This window comes from Callionymus lyra, chromosome 7, assembly GCF_982586985.1.
Source record: "Callionymus lyra chromosome 7, fCalLyr1.hap1.1, whole genome shotgun sequence".
Classification (NCBI taxonomy): domain Eukaryota; kingdom Metazoa; phylum Chordata; class Actinopteri; order Syngnathiformes; family Callionymidae; genus Callionymus; species Callionymus lyra.
Window position 1 is genome coordinate 19,556,389 of NC_141824.1, and position 14,663 is coordinate 19,571,051.

The following is a 14,663-nucleotide window of genomic DNA, read 5'->3' on the forward strand; positions in this document are numbered from 1 at the left end:
AGATATGATAAACAAAACAACCTGTGACATGAATTCTGAGTCTCATTGTCTTTTTATTCTTGAAGGCTCAATCTATCTTCACTATCTCTGTGTTTGTCCTGTTCTACCAAACACTCACATCAAATTTTAGATTCATCAGTTTTATTATTGTCGGAAGTCTCTGTAGAATTGTTGACATCTATAATCCCTTTTTCTTATTCTATTTCAGTCACTGGCATTTACTTTTTTGAGAAAAAAAAACAAACTTTGTTTGTTTGGATACATTTTATCTTGTTACATCTACATAATAAAAACGATGAATGATTTTATGTCTTATTTCTCTTAATCTTTCAGGCTTTTAAAATAATTCCCAATAAACAACACCATCGTACTTCACAAAAATCAATTAACAACCTTCAGTGTGGTGCTGTTGACAAACAAACAAACAAACTAAAGCTGACAAAAAATACTACTTTCAACTTCTTGGTGGAAGTAATTTTGTGTTTTAATACCCGCTTCTCTCCCTGAACCACACGAGGGATAAACATTTTTCAGTCAACAGACCAAGTGTCATAACATCCTGACCTAAGTTCTGTCAGATGTCTTTTATCAGTTAACATAGGGCTCATCATAACAAGATAGCAAGAGCAGCATGATTCTGCATCAAAGTAGAGAAGGAGGTTAAACAGTTGTTGCCAAACACGCATGCAGGGAAAAATGCTGAGAGGAAACAGGAAGTCCAGCCTTACTGGTGTATTGTGTCTTTTTCAAAAGAGAGTTTAAGTCCTCGGGCTGCTGACTAATAGCTCTTCAGTCCAGAACTCAGTGTGTGGGATGTTTGGTTTGGCTCATTGGACAATCATGTTGTGTGTGTTGTGGTCCTTGTGTGGGTCCACACACTAATGGAAACCTATTACTTCTTGTCACACAGCCAACCACTTAGCTTGAATATGAAGCAGCAGAACTCTTGATTAATTGAATGAAACTACACTTTCAACACTGTCCTTGACCAATTGAAGCTGACTATTTATTTAGACACTTTTCTGTTTTTTCGTACGATCATCTGGTTCCATTAGACTCTGCCACCTTGTTCACACTCATATGTGTTTGAGTCATAGTTCACACACAATTCAAGTTTAACAAGTTTTTACACACCCTTATGTCGGCTAAAGGGTGAACATTTTCCAGAGTAATCCGTGCCTTTTTGAAGCAAAAGTGGATAATCGTGCAGCGGTGCTTGTCCATATGATGGCCGAGAACGGGGATCAGTTTTCTTCGTCCAAAAATATCGAAAGTCCTCCAGTGTGTCAGAGCGGAGACACTTGGTGCTTGCAAGAGACTTATTTCTTTCTTTCAAAACACTTCTGCATGTCGGGGCTTCAATACAAGAGCGACATTACGGACGAGCATTATTTTTAGGATGTTTTTTGGATGAAAAAAAGTGAACCAACGTTGCTGCACAAGCATGGACACACATTTCTGTCTGTAACTCCAAAAATACACGGATTACTCTGAGACCTCTGGCAACCCTTAGTCGACAGGGCGAGTATATAATGAGCGACAATTGTATTTTGGGTAAAACTATCTCTTTAAAAAAGTGCCCTCGTTTGTTCGCTCGCAGAGCCTTAAAATAGTGTTGATAATACGATGTCTAAAAATCAGACTCAGTCATAATTAATTCTACTAAAGACATGACGCAGAGTTTTTTTCCCCTAAAGCGTCTCCCTGCTGTGCTAACATATTTCAGCAGCAGGCCGGATGTTTTAGTCAGTCTCTTACAAGGTTTTGTCTCCTTAGATTACTCAACTAATCCTTGAGTTTGTTCAGTTTTTGAAATTGTATTCTTCAATAAAGAGCTCTGTTTGGATGATTCATATTTCCTGCCAATGTAGCTTTTAAATAACACATAAAGATTCTATCTTTAAAAATAAAATCAGCAGCCCCAGGGCAAGAATGTCCTGTCAGAGATGTCGCTGCTCCTTTTGACAGTTGTTCATTCTTCAGCTACGATTCACTGGATTTAAACTCATCGCCACCGATGAGCTTTATTCTCACACAAGGTCTTGGAAGTGTGGCAAAGGCTCATCAGAAGTGGGACGACTCAGTTCCCACCTCCCGAGACCCCTCGCAAAAGAGTTGCTTTGTTGGGAAAAACTAATCCGATGGTTGGTGTGTGTGTGTGTGTGTTCTATGAGAGTCGGGGAACAAAAGAGTTTCATTGTCAGAAGAGAGAATCCTCCCTCTGATCGGTGGCTTCATTCTGTCATGCTGTCCCAGATATTCTGCCACAAGAATTAGGATAAACAACTCTGTGGCCAGAGTGTTGAAAGAGGTTTGACGGGAAAAAAAAGAGAAGAAAACCTGCCAACAAAGTCCCTGGATTTAAATCCCTCACTCATCTGTTTGCTGCTACCTTAAAGAAAATCTCAAGACTTACCTATACTGTAATATGAGTTCTGCACTCAGTTACAACAAAACCCTCCTGCTCTTGAACACTTTGAGCATAAACCTGGATCGTGGTGTACCTCAGGGGTCAATGATAGAACCACCTGAGGTCAAACCTCATGACCCTTTTTCTCCTGAGGCTCTTGTTGACATTTCTTCAAAAAAGAAGATGAGGATGAGAGACAACTGGCTCAAGGTTAGTAAAGAGTTTCAATCGTCAGGTAAATAAAACTTGGAAAAAAGTAAAACAGACGTTTGACAGACAAAATGACTAACTAAACTTACATTCTTTGCCCTTTCAAAGAAAACATCCTCCCTGACCTTCACAGAAATCTGCTGCTTGACTTTAACGTCTCTTTAGCTAGGTGACAACAAGTCACTTGGAGTTGGAGACTTCCAGGATTGATGAGGCGGTGTCAAACCTCGATTTTTGACCAATCACAGCAGAGTGGGCGTGGTTATGGTCAACAAGATTTAATCTCTAGAAAAGTGGCTTAGTGGACGGGGCTTAAGCACATTTTCTAATGTCAATATTACAATGAAAAATGAGTTTTGGACAAACAGACACATGCTGATGAGTACAATAGAGGTCCAAGATCAACTAAACTTAAATCAACACATTAGTTGACCTTTAAGGTCAACGGTGTACTCTATAATAGTGGATGAGAAAAAAACTTTTAACTAAATCTCATTTTCTTCCTCATAATGTCCATTCAAATACATCTTATAATACCTTTCTTATTCAAAGACTGCGATTGAACCGACAATCTTCTGGTAATGTATCTTGAATTAATAACGTGTCTTGTAACAGACTTGAATCAAACCGACAACACAAAAGAGCCTATCGCTGCTTCATCTCAGAAGTCAAATTCTGGCAGAAGTTTGTTTCCTCAGCAGTTATGATCACAGCAAGTGTAAACAAGGACGTCTGCGCTCGTCCCTCAGAGAACCACTCTGCAGTCTGTGATCGATGAGATCGCTCTTATCAAAGGAGCAACAAGACTGATGAGAACATAAGAGTGGCGGGACCTTCAGCTTGTTACGGATTCATCGACGTCCCAGCACACGGATCAATCTGCACCTGTGCACCTTCTGAAATGCTCGTCTTCATTAGCGCCTCCTTCTGGTGTGCTCAAGGTAGTAGAGCAGCAGGAGAGGCGACCACATCCTTGTTTTCTTTGATCTGACAAAGGTTTACTTGATAGCTCTGATTAAAAATAATCACAATCATAAGCATTTAAATTAGTGATCTAGATCCAGAATTTAAAAAAACATAAATTACTTGCATACCAGGTCTTTCCAGAAGGTGGCGCTGTCTACAAAACTTAATTTGATAATAAAACAATAAAACATACTGAATACATTTTTTATATAATAAATATTTATGGCACTTATTCAATGTTTCCAGACATGGAGACATAATTTGGGATCATTTTAAAATATGTTCAATTATATAGTTGCTATCCAACTGTACCTTGTGTCTTATCACATCATTTATGATCCTCAAACATGATCTCAACAGAGCAACAACACCGGCTGCTCTTGATCAACCTTCAGGGAATATGTCTGGAATCAACGTCTGCATGTCACGTAGCCGTTCGAAGGAAGATTTCCTCCCAAAATACCAGCCAAGAGATTCTTCACATCAAAGACATCGTGTTAAATGCTCATTCCTAAAATATCACAGTGAGCTAAAAGCCTTCCTCAGATTCACTGTAGCAACGATGCCGTGTAATGGAGGATAAACTGTTTCTGTCATCACTTTAATGACTCTAGTTTCTTCTCATGGTCCAACACTTTAACATGTGGACCAAGAGATAAAGTATTGGAGTAAGTGAAGGCAGCGCACAGTCACCAATATACCAAATATAAATAATAACTGTCACATTTATTTTCACATTTTTCAAGAACAACAACAAAAAACAACTGTTCTCTGCCATGTAATAATTACCTGCCAGAACTAAATTTTTAATTTAATGAATTAATTTATATTTGTCAAACTTCTGTGCTGGTAAAAACAAAGAATTTTTCAAACAGTTTTTAGTCATCAGAATAACATTAGAAAACAGCCATATGAAATTAAATGATCTTTCTTTTTTTTTTTTAGATTATTGACATGTTATAATTACATCCTTAAGTATGGTTTAGGATTTTTTCTCTTACACCAGAGTTTTAATTATATTTAGGCCACCTTTAATTTCTTCTGTCTCGTGCCCTGAGGTTAAAAAAAAGATCCTGGCAATGGAGGTGACCAGAGGAAGGTGGACGACTTTCTGTGATAACCTCAGATGTTGAAGGAAGAGAAGAAATATTATTTGCGTTCCATCCCACTCCATCTCTCTTGGTTCATCATTATTTCTGTCTGTGTTCAAGAGCTGTTGACGGTGGGTCGTCTGAGATATGAAACCTTTTGATTAAAATCTGTGTTCATACACGGTGATTTCATTAGACAATAAGGAGTTTCTAATGAAGAAGTTAAATACGCAGATGAAGCCGACGGCAGAGAACGTTGAGCAGATAATGAGCCCCGGTCTTCAGCGTGATGGACGCCGCTGTCTCACACATGTGACACTGATAGATGAATTTTTAGATGCAGGTGAACTGAGGTGTGCGTGTTTGTGTGTCCCGTGTGGATTTGTGCACGAACGTGTGCAGTACACATTTACCCATCAACAAAAGGGTTCTGTGTGTATTTCAGTGTTCATGTGCGCGCATTAAGTGTGTTAGAATTAATTGACTGTCTGAGCTCCAAGCTTTATCATCCAGTTAGAGATAAAATGTATTAACAGGGCTAAGATTACACACACACACACACACACACTATAAATGCTAATTTCTATACATGACAGGCAATTAAGCACCGGCTGGATTCTTACACTCAAAAAGAAACAATTACAAACATGTTAAACAAATTATCTGGCCTCCTCTTACACACACACCCATACACACACAAGTGTGTGCCTCGCAAACCTCCCTCTCTCCCTCACACACACACACCAAAGTTGAAGTTAAGTTACGACCTTAACTGCGACCATTTATCATAGTTTCCCCAATCTTCATGGAACTAAGGATTAATGATTCGGCCCTGTTACCCACAATGCTTTGCTGCTTCTCTTCCAGCCGTTCAGCCCAGTGATCTGTATCCAATGGAGAACTTTATTCCGCTATAACAACATCACAGTTTTACGTTCTCAGTCATTTTAGTGATGACTTTCAAGGAGTGTTCACGGAAACATTAATTGTAGGCGACACTTGTTGAGCTACTCGTACCCCAGCGGTCGCAACCAGTGCTCACTTTTCTCCGACCTCCTCGTCCTAAGAGACACTCAAAATACCTCCACACTGTAATGTCAGTTTTGTATTGAAGCCCCAACATGAGAAATTGTTCGGAAAACTCACTGTTGAGCTCTGAACAATTATGCGATGGAAACACACTTGTGGTTCTTGATTCTATTCACTGCGACACGCATCAGAGCTCGAGTCGGAGCCAGAACGGGAAGAGCAATGACTCGGAGAGCAAGGTTTGACAGGTTTGAAACTCACCACTAGTCTCTGGTGTGTCGGCGCTGGATCCTCATAGATTCACCGTCAGGGCTGCGGAGACAAGGAAGAGCATTTTTAAACCATGATCTTGTTATGCCTTTCACAGCCAGGACATCATGCTGAGAGACGTCACGCAGGAAAGCAGATCTGGCAGCGGAAGAACAAATCGTGAATATGGATCACGACTGATGGCGACAACAGAGGCAGCAGATAAAGACTCAGAGAGGAGCATAACACACTCAGGAAATGAGAGAGACAAATATAAAGAGGAGACTCAAAACTGAGCGTGAGAGACGAATGTGTGGACACAAAGAGGACTGGTTCATTCTGTTATTCTCACCACAGGAGACAATATTAACAAGTCGATACAGTTATTGCTCCATTAGCATCCCTGCCGGAGGATTTCAAAACATTAATAATAATAATAAAGGAAAGAAAAAAATTGCACTGCCTCGACGTTACTCTTCTCCTCTGCTTCCACCGTTTTTTTCTCATCTTTTTTGCGAATGCAAAACCCATCTTCCATTAACTTTATTCAACTTATTTATTCTTGTGGATCTAAAGTCTGGGCTCAGTCATTCAAAAAACGGTATATTTCTGACTATAAGGCAGAGTGAAAATCCTTCAATTTCCCAAAAAATTGGCTTATAAACCTCTTTCTGAATATGTATGGTTGTAATTACTGACCTTGAACCAGTTTTATGGGGTAGACTGTAAGTTATGGTGAGCTACAAAGACATATTAGTACTCTGCAAGGCGCAGTAGTATTACTCTCTGAGGCTTGCTAGCAGTACTCCGCGAGGCCCTGTAGTATTACTTTGCGAGGCCCTGATATACTACATTGTGAGGCTGTGTAGTATTACTCTTTGAGGCCTGTAGTATTACTCTGTGAGTCCTGTAGTATTACTTTGCAAGACCCTGTAGTATAACAACAAACTTTATAATATGGTGGGCCTAATATTAAAAAAAAATGGAAATCAAATAACCTACTTATATTTCCGGATTGTTGGAGAAAAAGTCTCCAGGAGTCGCCTCAAGCTTGAACCTAGCTGTCAAGAAGATGACTACTCCTCCTTCCAAGAATTTGAACTACACTATTCTTAACATTTCGACAAAATATTTCCTGGTCTCCTCGTCATGTCCTCACACTGAAGAGACAACCAGGAGCTCAGATCGATACACTGGTGTGTCACATAAGGTCTAACCTGGTGATGCACATCGGAAGCCACGAGTTGCTGCAGCAGCAACATGAGCTAAAAGAATGTCATGAATATACGGGCCTCAGCTGGAGGTCGCAACCTCTATTAACAGGCTGATGGAACCTGTTCTCCACGTCAATAGCTCTTTATGGACAGAGCAGGCGTGTCCGTGGGAGATGGTCGGAGCGATGACCCTCTGCTCCGGAAGGGTAACTAATCTGACTGGAGCAAGTGGAGCGAGAGGAACGACGCTCAGAAAGATCACCACAACACTGCTCATGTTTGTGTTAATGTCAGCGTTTTTCTTTACATCCTGAGGAGAGACACGTGAAGCTCATAGTATCCATGAACGAGTTGCTCCTCACAGTGACTTGAACAATTGAACTGTACATCTTTTCAAGTGGAAAACGTGTCAGTATAGAGCTAGTTCTGGAGTAATCGTGTTATTGAATTAATCAGCTTTAAAGGAGAAAACGTGGGAGGAATTCAGAGTGCCTAGATGAAAATCAACATTGGAGGATTGTATACATTATTATTAAAGAACTACAATTGTAAACGTAGCTAGTGGCTAACCGTGCTAGCTGCTGTGAAAGGTTATCTTCCACCTCTTTTATTTTTGTTAAATAGAATGTCAGTATTTATTTTCCAATGACAAATTAAAATCTCTTACATTAAATTATATTAAATGTTGTTGGTAAAATGTATGCTTATTGTCTAGTTATGGGCTGGTAACAATGTGCTCTATGAGAAAGGGTGATACTAAAAGATTCATGAGGTGGGAATTTTTGCAAGTTACATAAGTAGAAATGGGTAATAATGAGCTTCGCATACAATCCAGCATTAAAATACAAAGAAAAATACAATGAAAAAGACAATGGAAACATGTTCGAGGTCAATACTTTAAATTGTACTATTAAAATAATTTAGAATAATATTAAATCATTAATATTATAAAAAGTATTTTCCATTCTTTAAGCAGTCTTAAAGGTTTGTTAAATGTATCAGATCGATTCTAGACAAAACCCATTTCTAGTCAAATGAGTACTTACATGTTTTGAAATATGATTTATTTAAATATGAAGTGACTGAGCTGCATTAAAGGGAATCTTGTGCTATTGTAGCTGGGATGGATTCTTGGGCCACGCAGTTACTGTTAGGAATTGAACCAATAGGCTACTGTTTATATGACGAGGGTCGCCCACTGAGCCATTAGACAATTCTATGCACCAGAACATTGTCAATTAAAACTGACATACTTTCTGTGTTTGCTGGAGTACTTGAAAAAAATGTTTTTATTAAAATGCCCCAAATAAGCAACATCCTAGTGAGTGAGTTTAGCCGTCCAGCCCTCATGAAGCTGCAGGTTCTTCACCGCTGCATAAAATAAACAAAAGTTTCAGAAAATGTATTTTATCACGCTTTAGATTCCTTATTTTTTTGTAATTTATCTGTTTCTTCACATCACTAGAAACACCCCTGGACGTGCGACACTACAGTCATTTAAATGCAAATTCTGGAGTGCCAAAGTGGGTGCATGAATGTGATAGCATCATGTAAATTGGATGATTCTGCGGAGGTGGAAGCAGGTCTGCACTGAGGCGCCGTGACAGATATATGGTGCCGCTGCGGCAGAACGGCAGGACGGCTGGAGAGCTTTGAGGTAATTTATTGGAAAGTGGTGCGGAGTGAGGACGGAGCCCTGCAGAGAAATCACAGCTGACACAATTACACTGGGACTCGCAGAGCACTTGTCGTCCAGAAAGACCGGTTCGTGACGAGTCAATTGGCGCTGGAACTTTTATGCATTCGCTAAGGGAACATCAGCCAAAGTGACCCTGCGGCGACCTGCAGGTGAGGAAGGAGACAGACCCCATCGTGCGCCAGGTAAACTGTTGGACGCAAGTAACACAATAACTAAACCAGCGCACATCTGTTTCTGAGAGCTGCCAGCTCGAAATGGTCAATATATTTAACTTAAAATATATTGTACAGATTGTACAGTATATGAAGAACCATGATTTGTTACTGAATCTTGTCTTTGGCAGCATCAAAATTGTTTGTCTCTGTTTTACACGAGAAGCTTCGGAAAAAATAAAAAATACATAAGAATCTGCACAAATATGAAATTAGTTCAGAAGCTTTTGCCGCCTGTACAGAATGTGTGTATCAAAGTAGGGTGGATGTAAAAATTCAGCTTAACAGAAGGGGGCGAGGAAGTGGATCATGGACCTGAGGCGTAAGGCAACTACAACACAACATCAAAGCAACAGAAAGTAACTGCTACGTAACTGCTGCGAAAAACACAACACAACCGATTTACAACCATAACATTACGGGAAACCAACCGAAACTCAACTGAATCATAACTGCAATGCAAGTGCAACACATATGCAATGTGTCCACAAAACATCAACAACACAACCCTAGTGCTAATGCAACACAATGCTACACAATTCTGGTTCAGAATGCAACACAACCACAGTCAACTGCAACACAAACGAGGCCAATCACACGGCACTACAATCACAACATGTAGTCATTGGGTTTTAATGCTGATGCAAGTGCATGCTAGCTTCTGTTGTACTTTGTCTTAACTTAAGTGGCAGCTTAACAATTCTTCCTTAAATCGCTCAACCACAACTTCTACTGTGTGTCTAGTTTAAAATCGGCAGTTACCGTCATGCCTTGGAGGGCTTAGTCGCCCAGCAGCTCTTAACTACATCGTTTGTGTATCTAGGAGAGGAACAGAGAGATTGTGTACCTCTGCAACACAAAACTTTTAAACTCTGAAAATCAAGTCGGTAAAGTATTCATCTAGACCTTGTGATGATGTCAAGTGACTTCAGACTATCTTGTTAATTCAGCATTTTAAAGTTGTTAATTTATGTTTAACAAAAAGTTTTGAAAAGAAAACAAACATCATACAAACCCACTTGCTGTGACACTTTGTGAGTCATTTCTGGATGTACCACCTTTTAAAAACCAAAAGTTTTTCTCTCGCCTCCAGGTTTAGTCATGAACGCACAGGTAGAAAGTAAGAGTACAGAAACTAGGAAGATGAATCTGCTCTCACGTCAAGAGACATTTAAACCACACAAAAGAGGCCAGAGCAGATACTTTATAACCCACCAATGGAGCCATTTCCACACGGTTCGTGACTTGGCGACACAAAATCTTCTCGGCACAGATGGTGGCGTAATTTACTTTTATTACGATATTATATACGGCGTCCCAATTCCACATTGATCACCAAATCTCACAGGGGTTGTAAACGATCCTTTTCCTACAGAGCCTGTCGCAAATGACAAGATGAGTTAGGGGTCCTCAAACCATCACCCATAAACAATGGCTATGCTAGCATTCTGATGGGACTTAATCTGGCTTCTCATAAAATACATAGTGTTTAAGAGTTACACAACAATTATATTTAAGATGTGAGTGTGTATATGAAATGTGTAGGTCAGTATAAAAAGAGTGTGGGGGAGTCAGTGTTGATTTGAGATCGTATTAAGATAAAAGAGTTGTACGCTTTTTTTTTTTAATGTGAAATGATTGCGACAGCTTAGACCTTAACAAAGGTCTTCACCAAATATATTTCTGAATGATTTACTCTAAGAGAGACTGAGGATCCTCCACAGAATCAGTTTGTCAATTGTCAAGCAGCAGTTGAAGCGTGGAGAGAGAGAGACGTTCGTTCTCCTGCATCCACCAGCATCGTCACCCTTCGTCTGACCTCTGACCTCCACTGTAGTCCCTGTACTCGAGACCCGATCTTAGGGTGACGTCGACCTCTATTAGCCTGCTGTGTTCAACAAACCGAGGAGAAGACTCAAGAGAGATGATCCTGTTTTTTTCCCTCACAGCATGGAAATGAAGATTAAAGGAAACAATTACAGATTTAATTCCAATATATTTATATATATATATGATTTTCTATTGGACTCCAGCTGTAGCTCTGAGGAATTTGATGTCTCAATAATTATTTGACAAAAACACAAATTCTTTCTGTGATCTGCATGAACCTATCAATCTCTACGTCTATGAATCTGTTTTTTTTAGGGGGGGTTTGCAACTTGCAACTTATTGATGATGCACATGTTAGATATGCCATGTTTAATTACTTGACAGTACAACAGAATATGAAAACACCCACGTATATATGGATAAAAAGATTAACCAAAAAAAAAGAAGAGAGTAAATAACTAGGTCTGTTTGACGATTATTCTTACATTTATTTTACAACACTTGGTTAACTATTTTTCTTTATATTTTTACAATTTTTTTCCAATCCCTGTCTTTATTATTTATACGTTTTCTACTATGTTAGTCTATTTCCAAACATCTGGATGAGTAGTTTATAGCAAGTTTCTTGTGATAGCTGCAAGTAATATCTTGATAATGTAACAATAAATATCTGAACAGTTCCTTTTAAGTATCCAGGATATATTACAGATCCTGTGAAGGCAATTGTGAACACACACATTTTGTATATAGAAATATTATATAAGTCACACACGGCCAACCTCCGACCTAAAGCTAGTAATGGCTTTTTTCTTGGTGCCATATTTATAGAACAGATGACGCCATCTTTACCAACCCTCGTTGAACAAGCTAACACTAATAGTCTATCTATCAGGGTTGCGTTAATAAAATAAACAATATCATCTTGTCTGCTTTAGACCTTGGCTCCTCACAGGGGGTGAAGTCATCTGCTGACTGTGATATCTCATAAAGATACAGTGTATAAAAAAAAAAGCACGACAGACATATATCGTACTTTAAATCGGCTGTTAACGGAGACACTTGGATGCCATTGAGGGGTTAAAAAGTCTACACTGTGTTGGGGTGAGAGAAGCAAATCTTAATTATTGAATGAATATATTGGTGAGAATTCCTGTCACTTGGCAAATCATTTCACTCTATCCCGAGTCCTTCCGGACAGGAATGAATGGTTTTCAGTGTTAACAGAGATGAAGTGCTGCGGGCGGCGTCACGCTCCAGTGGCTTCAATCATCCAGGAAGAATGTGTGAAGCGTATAAGGGCTTTCCTTATTCTTCTGGTTACATAAACACTCAACTACAGACTCATTTTCTCCTTTTGTTCCAGCCCCTTCTTTCCCTCTCGCTAATTGAGCTCGGCTTCAATCAGCTCTAATTGTGTTTATGGCGCCACGTCATTTCACTTTCTTTCCTTATTGAGTTTTTTTTAAGCTCTTCAATTAAGTCGCTCTCTTGTCTAATCGGGCTCTTTGGCATCTTCCCCAATTACAGGGGTGGTCCAGAGCTCTATTCCAGCCTCTCTCTCCTTCAGGCTCTTCATCATCCCGAACAATTCAGACTGGTGTCAAAGCTCATCTAGTCTCCTGTGAAGGCTCTTTTGTGTCACGTTTTTTGATCTTTAAAATATATACTTTATTGAATATTGTTTTGATTGTTTAAGTGCTTTGTGACCCTGGTCTAGAAAAGCGCTATACAAATAAAAATTACTTACTTACTTACGTCCACCGGAGAGGGATATCTCTGTGGTCAAAGACCACTCACGCCTTCACATGGACTGAATCTAGGGAATACATTTTATGGATCAATCTACCTAAACCTCTGTCTAAAATATTCCACCAGGTTCCTCCAGAGGGGTCTGATACTGGACTAAATAGTCTACTGTATGCATTACTCTACGCTTTCAGAAACCATCTTTTTATAAAAAGCACTACTCTCTCAGTCGCTGAAAGCCGATTTCTTATTTTTCTGTCCAATAACCAAGTCACAGGAGTGGGAGCCAAAGAAGCCCATACTTCCCTCTTCCATTTCTAGCTATTATTAAGAACACATGTGTTCCCAGGCCAAGTAAGGGACACTCTCCAACATGTCCTTGGTCAAGGTCTTCTCCCAGTTGGACATGCCTGGATCACTTCACTATTTTAAAACACTACACGCATTTTAAAAAGGTCACTATCAACCGTCTCCTTTTGATGTGGAAGAGCGGTTTTACTTTGAGTGTCTATCAAATGACATACATAAGGTAGAACTTATCTTGGTACTAATTTCAAATCCATGAAGGCATAATGTTTTCCATGTTCAAATGGTGTTGGTGGGACAGGGCATTGCCCAGATGCATGTATAGACAGCTATTGTCACATAAAAAAGATCATATTTTTGTTGAAAGAGGCCATTCAGCAAACTGATAACAGCCTAATCGGGTGCACAGAAAGATTGTCAGTCCTTTTGTCCACACCGAACTGCATTGGAGTTGCTCCAGGAATCCACACAGACCCTTTGGAATTCATGTAATGGATTGTATAATGGGTTGTTGATGTTGGCAGGCCTTTACGTTTGAACCCCCCGACCTGCTAGGATCCACTATCTGAGACAACATAAACGGTAGGTTTATAGTATTCAATCACAATCGACACACTTCACTCACCAAATATACACATTCATCCACAAGCAAGAAATGAGGAAGCACTTCCTTTAAGAATGCCTAAATCAGGAATCAAATGGGGACTTTGAAGCGCAGGTCGGCAGAAACAGAGTTGTGAGAACAACATGAACAACCCTGGCTCCGGGCCAGTTCTGTAGGTCCATTTACATCTGTGTCAAGTGGGGTCGTGCTAAGGAGAGGCAAGGATTCTCAACTTCAATTGATCAGATATGAACTCTGAGAAACACTCAGAGGGTGTTTAGGGTTTTGGTCTGATTATAAATCTAAAGGATCACAAGCATAGCTCAGGCCGTATGGATCTCAGCGAGCGATGCGACTCCTGGATGTCCGTTTAGTTGGTGATGAAACAGTTGATCAAAAGGAGAGTTGGTGTGGAGGCTTCTCTCGCCCGGAGATGAAGGAGAATATCTGATCGCCACTTCTCCCTGGATTCACAGCAGCACATTAAAAATGTATGGGACAGGTGAGAGAGAAGAGGGAAGAGAATGTCTTCTACATCTCATCGCTTCCTCTTGTGGCTCAGAGAACATTTCTTTAAACTCTTTCTATCTCAGTAATGTAAAGCATTGATTAACAGGAAAGTCCATGTCCAGAGAAAATGCCTTTTGGCACGTCTGACACTAGGACTCAGATGCTCAGAGGTCCGGCTCGAAGGCCAAGCTGACAGAGCAGTATATGAAACACTTCCAGTCAGGTTTGAAAAAGATTTTGCTGGAAAGAACACGCTGACATGTTGGGTTTACCTGCGTTTTCCTTGGCGACTACCATTCAATTTGATCAAGTAAACCTACTTTTAAACTTCGATTTAACCATTAGTAAAAGCCCCCAAAACCTGTTCAAGAAGCTGTGTCAAACTCAAACAGACAAGGACTAATTGAACTGGAAATTCTTCAGTAGGTAGTAAGAAAAGGCCAATTATTGCATAAAAATACATCTTTAGAGGTTTGTTTAAAATACTCAACCTATAGAATAAACTTTTCCGAGGGGTTTTCAAACTCATTACTATAATATAATGTAACTGGCTCTAAAACAAACGGACAAAAATCCTTATTTAAGAA

At 39.7% G+C, this 14,663-nt stretch overlaps 1 protein-coding gene across 1 annotated transcript in view; it reads right to left on the minus strand.

The window, feature by feature from the left end:
- Positions 1-14,663, minus strand: part of LOC148075339 (sodium/calcium exchanger 2-like) — an 85,646-nt gene that overhangs the window by 27,307 nt on the left and 43,676 nt on the right. Inside the window, exon 3 of the mRNA XM_087795158.1 lies at positions 5,968-6,018. The gene's annotated coding sequence lies outside the window, so the exon portion shown is untranslated. The remainder of the gene's footprint in view (positions 1-5,967; positions 6,019-14,663) is intronic.